Source organism: Callorhinus ursinus, unplaced genomic scaffold, assembly GCF_003265705.2.
Source record: "Callorhinus ursinus isolate GAN/ISIS: 27379988/994484 unplaced genomic scaffold, GSC_fseal_2.0 scaffold41, whole genome shotgun sequence".
In the NCBI taxonomy this organism is placed as follows: domain Eukaryota; kingdom Metazoa; phylum Chordata; class Mammalia; order Carnivora; family Otariidae; genus Callorhinus; species Callorhinus ursinus.
Window position 1 is genome coordinate 10958237 of NW_027397103.1, and position 17832 is coordinate 10976068.

Below are 17832 nucleotides of genomic sequence, written 5' to 3' on the forward strand. Positions count from 1 at the left end.
AGCCAAAGGCAGACGCTTAACGACTGAGCCACCCAGGCGCCCCAGGGCCGGCTTTAGAAGGTGTCAGGGGAGGGGCATCTGGGTGGCTCAGTCCTTAAGCGTCTGCCTTTGGCTCAGGTCATGATCCCAGGGTCCTGGGAAGGATGCCCCACATCAGGCTCCTTGCTCAGTGGGGAGCCTGCTTCTCCCTCTCCCACTGCTGCTCCCTCTGCTTGTGCTCTCTCACTCTCTCTGTCAAATAAATAATTAAAATCTTAAAAAAAAAAAAAAAGGGCACCTGGGTGGCTCAGTCAGTGAAGCGTCTGCCTTCGGCTCGAGTCATGATCCCAGGGTCCTGGGGTCTAGTCCCTGCTCAGCGGGGAGGCTGCTTCTCCCTCTGCCTCTGCCCTCCACTTGTTCTCTCTCTCTCTCTCTCTCTCTCTCAAATGAATAAATAAAATCTTTAAAATTTTTTTTAAAAATTAAAAGTAAAGAAGCTGTCAGGGGAACCCACCAACTAAAGATACTACCTCTAGGTGACCAACTGTCTGGGTTTGCCTAGAACTGAGGGGTTTCCTAGGAACTTGGACTTCAGTGCTGAAACTGGGACAGTCCCAGGAATACGAGGATGGCCGGAGACTCTGCCCAGAAACTCTACTTGTCGGCCTTATTACCTGGTTAGGTTTTTCCATCAGACCAGGGCTCTCCTCCCCGCTGTGCCTGATGGGGTTGCAGAGAAACTTCGGGTGGTCTAGGGTCTCTCCTTGGTCTGGGAGCCCCCCACCTGTGCTCTTCATGTCCCCAAGATCTCCAGTGCAGACATTCATGTCTATCTGTCTGTTCCCATGGGGCTCCTGCAAGGTGATAAAGATGGTCTCCTCCAAATCATGGGGATCTGTTTCCCCTCAGCAAATACCATCTGTCCTGCTCCATGGGTTTGGGGGACACACACACACACACACACACACACACACACACACACACACGCCAAGCGGTGCTAGCAGCAGGGGCTGGAGTGAAATATTTAACCATTAGCATGAGAGGTGCTGACCAATTAGAATGACCTCTGGGCTAAGCAGGTTTCAGATCATGGTGTTCCAGGCATTCACCCACACAGGGCCAGCCTCACAGGTGTACCAACCTGTGCAGTCGAACAGGGCCCACCCTTAGAAGGGCCTGTGCTTGGTTTACTCCTTTGCTGTCACTGTTTTTAAATTCTTAATACTTTATGAGTGAGGGCCCCCTTTTTCATTTTGACTGGACCTGCACATGAAGGAGTTCCTGCTGTTGGGCTATAGCAGGGTCTCCAGGAGTCTGAACAGGCTGATCAACCACACTGGCTGGCATATATTTTGACAATCATGCCTAGGAACAGGGTAAGTCACTCCTGGCAAAGAAAACAGCAAGGGCAAAAGCTAGGAGGAAAGAAACAGTTTCAGATCCTAAATTTAATGTTTTTCTTTTTTTCCTCCCGTTTCTTAGTACCACCTGCACAACGATGAATCTTTGTATGTAAATTAATTCACTTTAAAAAAATCAATAATATGTATCCAAGAAAGAAACTACATGTCATTACTATAAATGGAAAACCAGGGGCACCTGGGTGGCTCAGTCGTTAAGCATCTGCCTTCCCCTCAGATCATGATCCCAGGGTCCTGGGATCGAGCCCTGCGTCGGGCTCCCTGCTTGGCGGGAAGCCTGCTTCTCCCTCTCCCACTCCCCCTGCTTGTGTTCCTGCTCTCACTACCTCTCTCTCTGTCAAATAAATAAATAAAATCTTTAAAAAAAAACGGAAAACCAGTATCAGATACCATAAGGGGAAGGCACCGTAAAAATAAAAATACTATAAAGAAACCACCTTAAGTCTTAGCTAGATACTGTGGCTTACAGTTGAGATTAGCAAATGTTCAGAAAGGTGTTAATGCCCTGTTAGCCCCGAAATGACACTTTCTCTTTGGTTTACTCAGAAGTGTAAGGGAATCTAGAACCTAATAACTTTTTTACGATGTCATTGGGTGTTTACTTAATGCCTCATCAGTGTAATATAAAATCATCCTCTGTCCCACTCTTTCTTGGGAGCAAGGGTTCTGCTCAGGAGGAGTTTGCGGTCTCAATACGTGAGCTACCGATAGGAAAAGAAAGCCTTGTGAGGCAAGACAGGGACTCTGCCCGGTTGTTTTGATTCCAAATAATAAATTAACCGCAATGGAAGGCGGAGGAACGGGGCCCAGACGGCTGGGGGGCCATCCCGAGCCCCCACCCCACCCACCTGCGCCAGCTCACCTGCGGGGCGGTGCCTGGATCCGCAGCCCGGTGGACCGGAGCGATGGGGTCGCAGCCTCCCTCCTCAGTAACCGAGCGCAGCGCTGGCTCGGGCGTCCCCGGCCCGGCTGGGGTCGCTATGGCAACGCGAGGCCCCAGCAAAGCCGCCGGCAGAGCCCGCCCCTTCCTGCGGAGACGGTGAGTTTGCGGCGCGGCGGGAAGGGTGCACAATCGGGGGCGTGGGGAAGGACGTCTCAGGGCCTGTGCAGGTCGAGTGCCTGGTACATCGGCCTGGTGGCCAAAAGGCTGGGGGGCGAGCCCGAAGACTCGATATCCGCGGAGCGTGGGCCCCGGTGTGCCCGGGGTGGCTATTGCCCTCCCCATCTGGGGGTCCCCGGGGCAAATACAGCACCCCAAGCAGACTGGAAAGGGTTATAGGCTTCCCTGCCGTGTTTCGAAGACAAAGCGGCAAAATGTGAAGGGAAAACCAACGTCACTCTGATTCTTAGTCTTGTGGGGTGGGGGGGGTCTACTAGACACCTTTAAGAATCTGAGAGAAGCTGTGCAGACCCTCCACCCCGTGAAGATGCTTGTATTTTAGACACCCAAGTCAGCCCATGTCACTGCTCACTCATCTCCTTGGTTCACATCCTTACAGTGGCCCCCCGTCACTCAGTAAAAGCTACAGTCCCTGCAAGGACCTTCAGAGTTCCCCCGTCATCTGCCCACCTCCCTCCCCTTTCCTCTATGGCCCTGTCCCCTACTTCTGGCACCCAGTCTCACTCTGCTCCAGCCACACACTTGCTTCCTTGCTCTTCCTGGAAAATGCTGGGCATGTTCCTGCCTCAGGGCTTTGTCTCATCTGTGCCTTCTGCCAGGACATCGCTTCCTACAGACAGCAGTCTAGATCATTCCTTCCTCTTCTTCAAGATTTTATTCAGAAATCATCTCAGTAAGGAGTTTCTGGACCACCCTTTTTTAAAAAATAATCTCTATGCCCACAAAAAAAACAACTCTATGCCCAATTTGGGGCCTGAATTCGACACCAGTATCAAGAGTCACATGCTCTACCAACTGAGCCAGTCTGGTGCCCCTGGACCACCCTATTTAAAACAGGAATCTTGGGGCGCCTGAGTGGCTCAGTCGTTAAGTGTCTGCCTTCGGCTCAGGTCATGATCTCAGGGTCCTGGGATCGAGCCCCACATCGGGCTCCCTGCTCAGTGGGGGAGCCTGCTTCTCCCTCTCCCTCTGCCTGCCGCTCTGCCTACTTGTGCTATCAAATAAAGAAATAAAATCTTTAAAAATAAATAAATAAAACTGGAATCTCCATATATACTTCACAACCCATTTTCCTGCTTCCTGTCTTCCTGGCCTCATTCCTGTTTCATGTGGTGTGACACCACTGTATATGTGTGTGCGTATACACAAATTTATTGTCTGTCTTTTTGAAGGCAAAGATTTTTTTCTTCCAACTTTTAAGTGAAAAATTTCAAACACACTGAAAAGCATAATAATAGTACAATGAACACCTGTTACAATCTCTGCCTATAGTGGACAATTATTGGCAGGTTGCCATATTTGAAGTCGGAGAAGTTTCTGTGTTTTTTCACTGCTGTCTCCCTAGGACCTAGGTGAATTGCCCGGCACCTAGTAGTTGCTCAACAAGTATTTGTCAAATGAATGATTGGATGATGTGATTTTACTGACTCTTGCTCCAGGAGCCTTCAGGTTAGGGATTCCTGCTAGAGACAAAGCAGAATCTCTAGGGCTGTTTGTGGAAATCGTGTCCTGCCCAGGACTACGCAGCTTGCCCCGGCTGTTTGCCAGGCTGTATGCCCAAGGGGCTGGGTCCTCCTGGAGGGGCACATTTTTCTGATTTGCACCAAGGTACAGTAGGGGCTAGAGGCAGAATTCTTGGGGTGGAAGCTTCCTTCTGCTGTATAGAAGCACTTCTATCTTCTTGCCCAAAACTGTGCTCTCTCTCTGTGGGCTCTTTATCACCCCCAATACCTAGCAGAGTCCTGGCACATAGGGTGCACTTAGGATGTATTTATTGAATAGAAGAATGGTACCTGTGCTGGTCATTGGCTGTTCTGTTCTCAGATCCATTCTTCCCTTTTCCCCTGCTCTGCTCTGTTTAGCAGAGGGCTGCATCCTGCCAGCTTCATTTTTCTCAGGTCTCTGGTCAGTTCACTTCTGGCTGCCTTCAGCCAATGGGAGACGCTTGCAGGAGACTGAGAGGCGGACAGGGGGGAAGGGAGAAGTTGGGGTAGTTATTCCTATTTCTCTCTGCCTCAGATGGTGTCTCTGGGGCAGAGAGCGTATCTGGCTACCTCTCCTGCCACACAGGTCTGGCCCTGGGCTCTGTCACCACCTCCTCCCTTTGTCCCTTCCGCCCATGTATCATAGTGGCTTTCCTCCACTGCTCATATTGGGACCGTCTTTTCCCCTAAAGCTCTTTCAGTGTGCCCCACACTTTTTTTTTTTAAGATTTATTTATTTATTTATTTATTTATTTATTTATTTATTTGAGAGAGAGTGAGCCCATGGGGGGGGGGGGGGGCAGCAGGAAGAGGGAGAGGGAGAAGCAGGCTCCCCGCCGAGCAAGGAGCCGGATGCAGGACTCGATCCCAGGACCCTGAGATCATGACCTGATCCGAAGGGAGATGCTTAACCGACTGAGCCACCCAGGTGCTCTGCACTTTAAGTTCTTAATATATAACACCAAATTCCCCTCCAAAATGATTGTATTAATTCCATCCACAGAATAAGAGTATCTGTTTTTTCTCCCACTTTTGCCTTTGCTCACATTGACTATCACTGTGTTGTTGTTGCTGTTTTAAGATTTATTTATTTATTTGAGAGAGAGAACGCAAACAGGGGCAGAGGGAGAGGGAGAGGCAGACTCCCCACGGAGCAGGGAGCCCGATGCAGGGCTCAATCCCAGGACCCCGGGACCATGACCCGAGCTGAAGGCAGATGCTTAACCAACTGAGCCACCCAGGTGCCCCGCACAACTTTGTAACAAATTCCCTCCCACTGAATTCCCTTTGTCCAACTACCTGGCATGGAGTTTGGTTTTCTACCTAGACTCTGACGGATTGCTATAGTGTGGTCAGGTGACTGATAATACCGAAAATACGTAACTTGCTGGTGCAAGTGACCTGAGACTGGGTATAGCAGACACTGAGGGGGCCACCCTGAGCCTCTCAGAGCTCTCTTACTGGTTGTGTGTGTGCATCCCCTGGTTTTATGTGCTCAGCTTCTTATGGCTCTGGCTCTTCTGAGGATTGCCCTTCAGCTACTGGAGCCACTTCATGGGGCAGAGAACTGGAAATGCCTGGGTATTGATGCCCTTCCAGGGTGGCCTGTAGATAATGATCAGTACAGGAGTGTGAAGACCCTGGCTTCAAGACCAAACAAAGCAGGTGTAATTTTTTTCTTTTTGTGTGTGTAATTTTTTTTTAAGATTTTATTTATTTATTTGATGAAGAGAGACAGCGAGAGAGGGAACACAAGCAGGGGGAGCGGCAGAGGGAGAAGCAGGCTTCCCGCGGAGCAGGGAGCCCAATGCGGGGCTCTATCCCAGGACCCTGGGATCATGACCTGAGCTGAAGGCAGACGCTTAACGACTGAGCCACCAGGCTCCCCTTGTATGTGTATTATTTTTTGTTTATTGTGGTAATACATATGTAACATAAAAGTTGCCATTTAATCATTTCTAAGTGTACAGTTCAGTGGCATTAGTACATTCAAAATATTGCTCAACCGCCACCCATCCACCAACCATTTATCTGTTTCTAGAACTTTTTCATCATCCCAAACTGAAATTCTATACCCATTACATAATAACCCCTCATTCCCTCTTCTCCAGCACCTCATAACCTCTATTCTACTGTCTGTCTCTGTGAATTTGCCTGTTCTGGGTACCCCATGTAAGCAGATTCATAAAGTATTTGTTGAAGTGATTTTTGCTTTAGACGTCCCTGTGGGATCAGGCTGCACTCACTTGGCTTCTTTCCTACGCTCCTTCCCCCATCTATTAACCAGTTTCTCCAGGGAGCACTTCCTTAACAAATCATATAAATATTATTATATCTGTTTTTTTTTTCTTTTTTACAAAACTGGAGTCAACTTGTGACCACAGAAAACACACCACTAACCCAAAGAATGGCAGAATTTTTTCCATGTTGAAACATGTTTGAGAATACCATTTTAACTTCTGAGTAGTGTTTTGTTCACCAAGCTCCTGTAGATGGGCATTAAATATATTTCCAATGTTTTCCATTATAAATGTTGATCTGATTAATGTTCTTCCACATAAATGTGAGTGCACATTGCTGCTTATTTCCTTAGGACAGATCTCTAAGGGCAGAATTATGGGTCAAAATATATGAGCACTTTGAGTTCTTTTTTTTCCTTTTAATATTTTATTTATTTATTTGACAGAGAGAGAGAGAGCATGTGTACACAAGCAGGGGGAGTGGCAGAGGGAGAAGGAGAAGCAGGCTCCCCACTGAGCAGGGAGCCCAATGTGGGGCTCCATCCCAGGACCCTGGGATCATGACCTGAGCCGAAGGCAGTCGCTCAACCAACTGAGCCACCCACGCTCCCCTGAGTATTACTGTTTTTAAATCTCTTTAGCAATCTCAGAAGAAAAATCTTGTTTTGATGGGCTTTTCTTTGGTTACCAGTGGACTCTCCTTCATTGCTTTGTTCCAATTGGAATGGGACTTTTTGTTTGTTTTGTTTTGTTTTTTTTTGTTTTTGGAATTGGACTTCTGCTCTGATTTCCACACTCGTTGCATCATTTATAATTAATTTGTTGGGTGCATGTCTCTCTCTCAGCAGAGGGTAACTGATGGACACAGAACTTGCCCTGTGTAAATTCTTTCTCATCCAAGTTTCTTTTGGTTGCAACTAGAGATGCCATCTTGTACTACCTCATAAAGGAAATGTATTAAGGATACAAGAGTGTTGGAAAGCTGTCAACAGCAAAGCCAGCCTCTTCCTCTCTCTTGGGCTCTCCATGTCTCTGTGTGTCTCCTTCATTCAGCTTTCTCCTTCTTCTGGTGGAAAACAGCTGCCCCATATATATATCACCTCAGTTATATAACCACTCACAGAAATTAATTGGCTCTTTCTGAATTCCAATCCCAAATTCATGAGTGGCCCAGCTAGGGTCTGGAGTCCGCCCCTGGCCAGTCATGCTACTGATGGCTGTGGTTCTCTCACAATATTCTCCTCTCCTTCTCAGACGCCTGGCCAGCAGTCCCAGTAGGCTGTATCCTAGTGCAAACTGTTCCTTGGCTTGTGGTTTTATCCAGAACCACCCTGCCACCTGCTGAGTGGCGCCTCATGATCTAGAATTTCCTCTCTCCCTAGGTCAGGCTAAGACACAGCCTGAGCCCTAGTCCCACCACTGCAAGGAGCGCTTTCACAGCCCCTAATCAGATCCTGGCTCAGGGAAGCTAGAACCGTCCTCTGGAGAAGAATGTGGAGCAGGTTAAGGTTTATCTGCCTCTGCAGGCCAGCTGGATGGGCAGGTTACGAATCTATGAGATTGTTCTCCCTATGGGGTCAGGATCTGGTAGCATTATTTTCAAACTCCTGAGTAGGAGCTATGGACTGGCCACTCCCCAATACCGAAGTGCCAAGAGCATCAAGCTTGAGGGCTCCTGTTCCAAATACCCTTCTGATAATTACTTGTCAGACTAGAATTTAGCTGGGCTCTTCTCAAGGATCTTTTGTAAAGCATGGGGTGAAGAGAGCACTCCTGCATGGTCTGAGGTCTCCAGACCACGTATGTATGGTCTTCTCCGTACACCCAAAGATAAACATCCCCTTGGGGAGGCATGGTCCTGTTTACACCTTCCTGGGCATAAAGCTTTGGCTGAAAGCTTGGAGGCTCTGCCCTCTCAAGAAATCCTTGCAGATTTCACCCAACAGTTGCTGAGTTGTCAACTCTAGAGGGGGCATTCACACTGCAGTCCACTCCTGAGAGCACCACCTAAATAAAATGAGACTGGGGTCTTCGGGGGTTGAGTAATCTGGGTCTCAATCTCCCAGAAGTGGCAGGAAGGACCCTCCCGTCAGGACCGGCAAAAGTCTCTAGAGCACGTAATCAACAAAAGTTTGAGACAACTCAAATGTCCATCAAAAGATGAATGGATAAGCAAAATGTCATCTGTCCATATAATGGAATATTATTCAACCATAAAAAGGGAACACTGAGACAAGCTGCAGCCTGTGTGAACCTTGAAAACATTGTGCTTAGTGAAAGAAGCCAGACACAATATCCAGAATAAGCAAATCTACAGAGACGGAAAGTAGATGAGTGGTTACTTGGGAGGGAAGACGAGGGGTTAGGAGGGTGATAGTTAAGGGAAAGGGTCTTTCTTTCGGGGGGCGGGTGAAAATATTCTAAAATATTCTAAAACTGACTGTGATGATGGCTGCATAACACTGTGAACATACTAAAAACCACGGAATCGTACACTTGAAATGGTGAATTGTATGATACCTGAGTTCTCTCTAATAAAGTGCTTTTTATTTATTTATTATTTTTTTAAAGATATATTTATTTATTTGTTTGTTTATTTATTTATTTATTTATTTATTTATTTGACAGAGAGAGACACAGAGAGAGAGGGAACACAAGCAGGGGGAGTGGGAGAGGGAGAAGCAGGCCTCCCGCTGAGCAGGGAGCCCGATGCCAGGCTCGATCCCAGGACCCTGGGATCATGACCTGAGCCGAAGGCAAATGATTAACGACTGAGCCACCCAGGTGGCCCTAAAGTGCTTTTTAAAAAAGTCTCCGATGCAGGATGAGCGCCCTCTAGGGGCTCTTACACATCCAGAGTGAGTCACTGGCCACCGTTCATTCTTTTTCATTTTCCATTCGGCCAAATTAAAAATCAGAGACAGAAATGCCTAAAGAGTGTAATACAAAGAGCAGCAAACATTGTTTAACTTTTTATTGAAGTGTAAAATCCATATAGAGAAGTGGGAATATCATCAATGTATAGCTTGATAGATTTTTGCAAACCGAACACACCCTTCTTGTCAAGACTGGTGGTCTCTGGGACTGTCTCTCTCAGGAACAATGCCAAAAGTCCAGTTTGAGTCCCTTTGTATTTTTTTAAAAGACTTTATTTATTTATTTGGCACAGAGAGAGATAGAGCGAGAGAGCACAAGCAGGGGGAGCAGCAGGCAGAAGGAAAGGGAGAAGCAGGCTCCCGGATGAGCAACGAGCCCGATGTGGGGCTTGATCCCAGGACCCTGAGATCATGATCCAAGCTGAAGGCAGCTGCTTAACCGACTGAGCTACCCAGGCGCCCCCAGTCATATTTTTAAAAAATATTTTATTTATTTATTTGTCAGAGAGAGAGAACAAGCAGGGGGAGCAGCAGAGGGAGAAGCAGGCTCCCCACTGAGCAAGTTGCCCGATGTGGGATCCATCCCAGGACCCCAGGATCATGACCCAAGCTGATGGCAGACGCTTAACTGACTGAGCCACCCAGGCGTCCCCCCTTTATTTTTTTAAAAAAGATTTATTTAGGGGCACCTGGGTGGCTCAGTCGGTTAAGCTTCTGCCTTCAGCTCAGGTCATGATCTCGGGGTCCTGGGATCAAGCCCCATATTGGGCTCCCTGCTCAGCTGGGAGTCTGCCTCTCCCTCTCCCTCTGATCCTCCACCCCCCTTGTGCTCTCTGTCTCAAAGAAATAAATAAAATCTTTAAAAAAAAGAGATCGATTGATTGATTTTTATTTATTTATTTTTCAGTAATCTCTACACCCAGCATGGGGCTCAAACTTTACCAGCTGAGCCAGCCAGGCACCCTGAGTCCCTTCACATAAATGAGGCCACTTCCGACTCTGTAGGGCTCCTCTTTTCCCTTGCTTTCTCTCCTTCTTTCCTAATCTCTAGGGTTGCTCTATCAAGGAGGTGGCTATTTTTATGGAAATTTAAGTTGAATTAAAAATAAAAATTCCTCCTAGACAAACCATGAGAGACGATGGACTCTGAAAAACAAACTGAGGGTTCTAGAGGGGAGGAGGGTGGGGGGATGGGTTAGCCCGGTGATGGGTATTAAAGAGGGCACATTCTGCGTGGAGCACTGGGTGTTATGCACAAACAACGAATCATGGAACACTACATCAAAAACTAATGATGTAATGTATGGTGATTAACATAACAATAAAAAATTATTAAAAAAAACAAAAATTCCTCAGTCACACCAATCATATTCAAAGTATTTAGTAGGCACATGTGGCAACTGGCTACCATATGGGACATTGCAGATACAGAACATTTCCTTTATCATAGAAAGTTCTACAGGACAGTGCTGCTTTGGGGATGAGCTCTTATCTTTTGTCACTATCCCGTCCTTGGAAAGTTTTATTTCTCTCTCTCTGTCAAGTCCTTTTTTTTCTTTTTCTTTCTTTCTTTTTTTTTTAATTGGTCAGCAAAATTCTCTATCAGAACCTAACCTAATGTCTGCAAGGATAAGCTGCTAGAAATTACAGGGTTTGAAAATAGTTGTTTGGCAAACAAACACAGCTAATAAATCATCCCCAAGAAAAATGCACAGCCTCACTAGCAATTAAAGAAATGAAAGTTAAAATAACACTGCCATACCATTACATACTGTCTAGACTAGGAAAAATGTGTAAAAATGATGGTCTGTGATATTGGCAGCACTGTGGGGAAAGAGGCACCATTATATACTGCTAGCCATCCGGGCAATTAGGTAAATCCTCTTGAAAAACCATCTGGACTTATGTTACAGAAACTATAAAACTATTTTCTGACTGAATTAATTCCACTTAATGACTACCATTTATTTATTTAACATATAGCTGGTGTGAGGCATAGTACTTGGTACTTTACATTTTTTAATTTTTTTATTACTTTTAAATTTTTATTTATTTATTTGACAGAGAGAGAGAGAACACAAGCAGGGGGAATGGCAGCGGGAGAGGGAGAAGCAGACTCTCTGCTGAGCAAGGACCCTGAGGTCATGACCTGAGCCGAAGGCAGATGCTTAACCCACTGAGCCACCCAGGCGCCCCCATACTTTTTTTTAAGTACTTTTCATAACAATCCTTTGAGATAGGTAGGAATCCTTATGCTCATTTTAAAGAGTCAGCAACCTCAGGTTCACAGAAATTAGATAACCTATCCAGAGTAGAAGACCAAGGAAGTGGCCGAGCGAGGATTCAATTTCAGACCCCTTAACCTAGGAAGACCTGCCCAGAACATCACACTGACTCTCATTTCAGAGAATTGCCACCAAGGGAACAGTACACTTGGGGCAAGGGAAGAAATTTATGAAAAATATAAATACTAACGTAATTTCTACAAAAGGAAAAACTGGAAAATGCACAGAGGAGACAATATAAGTTGGGCCCCGCACATACTAAGACTCTCCATAAATGCTTAACTTTTTAAAAATCAATTGGGTGGAAAAAGGCTCTGGCCCTTTAAACGTCAGAGGAGGGTTAAGACGGAAAGGAGGCCGCAGACGAAGCTGACGTGAAAAGCTTCAGGCCTCATTTAAATGAGCATGCGTAAAAGCTCGCCCTCATTCCCTCGCCACGTTCCTGTTCTCAAATGCGCGTGCGCTGCCTGAACCTGGAGCGGGCAGTCGGCTCCGCCCTCCTATTTAGGTGGGCGGAGACAGTCGCGCGAGTTCGGCGGGCCTACATTCTCCCGCGCTATTGACCCGCCCGCCCCTTTTTGCACATGCGCGTACATCAGCACTAGAACGAGGGGTTGTAGAGTGGCGTCTGGAGTTGCGCCTGCGCTGAGGGCGCCCCTGACGGAAGTGGGCGGGTCGTATTCCGAAGCCTAAAGGGCGGAGGGAGAAAACGCGGCAAATGCTAACTGAATGGAAAGCAGAGTTGGGGCGCTGTCCGAGATGCCCTGCTGCAGAACTAGTGAACCTAGAAATGTAAAGACCAGAATGTGATCACAGAGAACTTACTTGTGCATCTAAAAAAGGTTTTACAAGATTATTCTGTTTACATGTATGTTAAATGCAGGTTTTAGGGAAGGGAGGATTTCCCCCGAAGTTTCCTTTTTTTCCCTATGAATTTTACCTTCTAGAAAGAAGGCTTCAGGACTCAGGGAGCTTTGAATGCCTCCTAGGTGCCTAGTTTGAAAACAAGTATTATGACAAAAAATTAAAGAGGAACATGTTCTTGCCCACAGAAACGTTCGTCCTAGGAGACAGGAAACCGTCTGGAAGACGCGTTCAGTAAGAAGCGGAAAAGAAACAAGTCTGCATCCAGGTACGAGATTTTGTATCTTTAAAATTGTAAATGCTGGGGCGCCTGGGTGACTCAGTCGGTTAAGCGGCTGCCTTCAGCTCAGGTCATGATCCCTGCTCAGCGGGAAGCCTGCTTCTCCCTCTCCCTCTGCCTGCCTGTCGCTCCCCCTGCTTATGCTCTCTCTCTCACTATCTCTGGCTCTGTGTCAAATAAAAATAAATAAAAAATCTTAAAAAAAATTGTAAATGCTTTGGAAGTCCCTTGTGTCAGTTCATCAACTTTATTCCATAGGCATTTGTGGAAAGCATGTCGTGTTTTATACGTGTGCACCTTCCTGGATACTGGAGATTCAAAGATGAATATAATTCAGCCCCTGCCCTTGAAAAGATCACACTGTGGGGTTCAGGAGTAGGACTAGCCTGGGCAAGGGCTTGGACTAGGAATGATAGTGTAAAGTGGCTCTGGAGACTGTCTTGACTGAAAAGGGGAGGGTAACCTCAGAGAACATAGGAGATGGTGTTCTATGAACATAGTAGGGTAGCCTGGGAGAGAGGAGGTTTTAGATGCCAAGCTGAGGATGTTTGGGACCAAATCCGGTGGTCAGGAACCTGTGTGTTTTCTTGAACTTGCTTTGATACAGGGGACGAGGCAGAAGGTGACTTTTTGACCACAGTGACCTGGTTAAGCAGGGAGCAGCTGGAAAACTGTCTAAGGAAGTGTCAAGCTGGTGAGCAGAGAAACTTCCATGCCAAGTTACAAATCCTAATCAAGGATCCAAACAACTGAAAGGAAAAGTGATTCTTGGGTATTCTGAGGAAGTTACGCAGACATTACGTGGGGCTAGGGAGAAAAAAAAATTCCCTTTTGTGTTTGTTTTAAATGTTTATTTATTTATTTGAGAGAGACTGCGGGCACATGGCTCCTGCAGCCAGAGGGAGGGAATCCTAAAGCAGACTCACCACTGAGCAAGCATCTGAGGGGGCCTCCATCCCAGGATCCCGAGATCATGACCTGAGCCGAAATCAAGTGTCGGGTGCTCAACCAACCAATCCACCCAGGATCCCCAAGATTTTCCCTTTTGGATAGCCACCATCTTCCTAAACTATTTTCTCCTTGAGAGATTGGATCTTAGAAGGGTCGTAACCCAAGAATACACCTGCTGTAGAAAGAATGAATTGCTTCATAGGTGACTTGCAAGGAACACAGAAAAGTAGTGAAAAAACCAAATGAAGACACCTTAGATGGACTCACAGTATACCCATTAGTACCATTTTCCCCCTGGAGGAGTCACACAGGCCTCATGCTAAAGAAGGGCCTTGTGCTTGGCTTAATGCTCTGCTGTCACCATTTTGAAATTCTTAATTTTTTAGCAGGGAATCCCACATTGTCATTTTGCACTGGGCCCCACAAGTTATGTACTTGGTCCTGCCTCCCTCCTCCAACTTTTCTCTTTTTCTCTCTTTTGTCGTCCTTTCTCTTCTCTTCCCCTCTCCTATATTTCCCTCTTCCTATTTTCCTTCCTTGGCTTCTTCCCACTCCTTTAAGGCTGAGTATAAGGATGCTGTGGCCTTGGGGCACCTGGGTGTCTCAGTTGGTTAAGTGTCTGCCTTTGGCTCAGGTCATGATCCCAGGGTCCTAGGATCAAACCCCGCATCTGGCTTCCTGCTCAGCAGGGAGTCTCCCTCTCCATCTCCTCCTCCCCCCCCCCCCCCCCCCCCCCCCCCCTTTCTCCCTTTCTCTTTCTTTTTTTCTCTCTCAAAAAAAATCTTAAAAAAAAAAAAAAAAAACGATGCTGTGGCCTTGTAAGCCTCAAAACACGGGTTGAATTGTGTTTCCCGCAAAGACATCGAAATCCTGATCCCCGGTTCCTGTGAATGTGATTTTATTTGGAAGAGGGTCTGTGCAGATGATCAAGTTAAGATGAGGTCATTAGGGTAGGTCCTAATACGATATGACTGGTATCCTTATGCAAAGAGAAAATGTGGACAGAGACAGACAAAAGCAGAATGCCAAGTAAGATCGGAGAGATGCTGCCACAAGCCAAGGAATATAAAAGATGGCAGGAACACCACCAGAAGCTAGAAGAGGAACATGGAACAGATTCTCTCTGAGCTTCCAGAAGGAACCACCCCTACAGACACCTTGATTTCAGATTTCTAGTCTCCAGAACTGTGAGACAATACATTTCTGATGTTAACGCCTCCCAGTCTGTGGTACAGCAGCCCTAGGAAATGAATACAGTTTCCAATAGGTCCTTAATAAATACTTGATGAATAAATGGATGGTTGAATTAAGTATAATTGTATTGTCTTTGCCTCTTTAAAAGATGACAAAAGACCTATGAAGATAATAACTGTCCTTTCTTTTCTTTTTTTTTTTAAGTAGCCTCCACACCTAGTGTGGGGCTTGAACTCAGGACCCTGAGATCAAGAGTCACATGCTCTACTAACTGAGCCAGCCAGGCCCCCCAACTGTCAGTCCTTTCAACCCTAGTGAATGGTTGAAAAGCTGGGCCTTTCCCCAACCTACTTCATTTTCTCCTATGACGTAATCACTGTATTTGATACTGACTTTGTCCTGTGTGACTCACACATGTCCTGGGCCATGATAATATGGGCAGGTAGAGTGGGTGGGTGGCTGTGGTGGACATTCTTGGTTGCTACTGAAATTCAATGCCCTTTCCTCCTTGATGTGAGATCTCCAAATGTATGAGCTTCCCTTTTGTCCAGGGAAATTGACCCCCACCTCCCAGAACCAGAGGGAAAATTATCATTGGGCAAGTCTTTTCTGTAAAGATAATAAATATTTTTTGACTTTGAAGGCCAAATGTTTTCTCATATATACATATATATATATACACACACACACACACATATACATATGTATATATATGGCAACAATGTATAGCTACACTTCTAACATATTGATGAATGAAATTGAAATTGTGTTGCAAATAATAGGACCTCATTCTTTACTCAAAATGTTAGGCTCTGCCTTAGTTCCTTCAGGCTGCTGTGACAAGATACCACAGGCTGGTATTATAAACAATAGAATTTTATTTCTCACAGTCTGGAGGCTGAAAGTCCAAAATAAGGGTGTCAGCATGGTCAGCTAAGTGCCCTCTCTTGGGTTGTAGACTTCTTATTGTATTCTCACATGGTGGGGTCTCTCTCTCTCTCTTTTTTTTAAAGATTTTATTTATTTACTTGAGAGAGAATGAGAGATAGAGAGCACGAGAGGGAAGAGGGTCAGAGGGAGAAGCAGACTCCCTGCTGAGCAGGGAGCCCGATGTGGGACTCGATCCCCGGACTCCAGGATCATGACCTGAGCTGAAGGTAGTCGCTTAACCAACTGAGCCACCCAGGCACCCGGTGGGGTCTCTTTTATAAGGACACTAATCCCACTTATGAAGGCTCCACTCTCATGGTCTAATCACTTCCCACAGGCCCCACTTCCTAATACCATCACACTGGGCAGTGGGGTTCCAACATGTGAATTTGGGGGGATAGAGCATTTAGGCCATAGCAGGCTGTAAGTATAAATATTGATAAGAAAATTTCATGATGTTAGGTGCCATTCCAAAGAAGAGTTCTGTATCATAAATCCATTCCCATATCCCAGATTGTCTCATTTAGCTTTTGTAGTAAAACAAACAGCAGGATGTTCTGAGTGGCATATACAGCAATAAGCATTTCTGTAGCTTATTCATTTTCAGGTGGCTGATCTAGGTTGGCCTTGGTTAAGGCAGCCAAGTGTCTCTCTTCCTCCCCATTTCAAATAGCCCGATAGCGGCTTTCCTGAAAACACACTTAGATTTTTTGTAAGCCATCAGCCAAATGAAATACACTTTTCAAAGGTACTTCAAAAAGGCAGAAGGTTCGAACTCTTTTAGGGAGTGTGAACCGCTTTGGAAGACACTTTGGTGTGATCTGGTGCAGTTAAAGGTAAGAGTAATCTTGCCTTTGGCAATGAACTGGCTGTGTACCAGGATAGATAGACACGAAGCCCATTGTAGCATTGTTCTGCATATCCCGAGCAGGAAGTGACCTGACGGTTTATCAGTGATAACAAAGGTAAACCACTTGTGTACTATTCATACACAAAAACATCCTAACAGTGAAAACATTATAGTCATATGCAGCATAGATGAGTCTTTTTTTTTTAAAGATTTTATTTATTCATTTGAGACACAGAGAGAGAGAGAGAGAGAGCATGAGGAGGGGGAGGGGCAGAGGGAAAGGGAGAAGCAGGCTCCTTGCTGAGCCAGGAGCCCGATGGGGGGCTCGATCCCAGGACCCCAGGATCATGACCTGAGCTGAAGGCAGACGGTTAACTGACTGAACCACCCAGGTGCCCCAAAGTTATTACAATATTATTAACTATATTCCCTATGCTGTACATTATATTCCTATGACTTATTTATTTATTTGAGGGAAAGGGAGAGAGAATCTTAAGCAGGCTCCTCACACGGCACAGAGCCCAGCATGGGGCTCATTCTCAAGACCATGAGATCATGACCTGAGCTGAAATCAGGAGTTGGATGCTTAACCGACGGAGCCACCCAGGCGCCCCCAATGACTTACTTGTTTTATAGCTGGAAGGCAGTGTTCTGTTTCTTGACCTGGGTTGTTACATGGGAGGTGTTCACCTCATAATTCTTTTTTTTTTTAATTAAAAAAATTTTATTGAAGTATAATTGACATATAGTGTTATATTAGTTTCAGGTATACAACATTGATTCAATGCTTCTATACTTCTATATTGCCCTCCCTTAGATGATCTTCCAGTATCTTTTGTGTGGTGTAATATTTAATATGACATATATATGAATAAGAGCTCTATCTAGCTTTGCTCATTATTGTAATCCTAGTGCCTAGCATGGTGCTTGGCCCATAGTAGGCACCCAAAAATATATATTACTTATAACAACTTTTAAGATGTGAGTGACCTACCATAAAATTCACTCTTTGAGGTGCACAATTCAGTAGTATATTCACAGACTTGTGCAGCCATCAGCACTATCTAATTCCAGAATATTTTCATTATCCCCAAAAGAAACCTCACACCCTTAGCAGTCACTATCTCTCCCCCCCTCCCCCCTCCCCATTCTCTGACAACCCCTAATCTACTTTCTGTCTCTCTGGATTTGCCTGTTCTGGACATTTCCTATACATGGTATCACACAGTTATATGGTCTTCTGTGACCGACTCCTTTCACATAACATAATGATTTCAAGGGTCTTCCGTGTGGTAGCATGTATGAGTACTTCGTTCCGTTCTGGTTTGTTTTTAATTTTTTTTATTAAGTGATCTCTA

General features: G+C 45.8%; 1 protein-coding gene and 1 long non-coding RNA gene across 3 annotated transcripts in view; one reads left to right on the forward strand and one right to left on the reverse strand.

Moving 5' to 3' along the window:
* The window catches only part of MORN3 (MORN repeat containing 3), a 30019-nt gene extending 27632 nt beyond the window's left edge, over nt 1-2387 (reverse strand). For both annotated transcript variants that reach the window (XM_073881193.1, XM_073881192.1), the window contains exon 1: nt 2263-2387. The gene's annotated coding sequence lies outside the window, so the exon portion shown is untranslated. The remainder of the gene's footprint in view (nt 1-2262) is intronic.
* A 9702-nt stretch (nt 2388-12089) lies between these two features.
* Nucleotides 12090-14224, forward strand: LOC112837502 (uncharacterized). The gene is made up of 3 exons (XR_003211751.2): nt 12090-12247; nt 12458-12537; nt 13157-14224. It is a non-coding gene; the product is annotated as an uncharacterized lncRNA (long non-coding RNA).
* The last annotated feature ends 3608 nt before the right edge of the window (nt 14225-17832 follow it).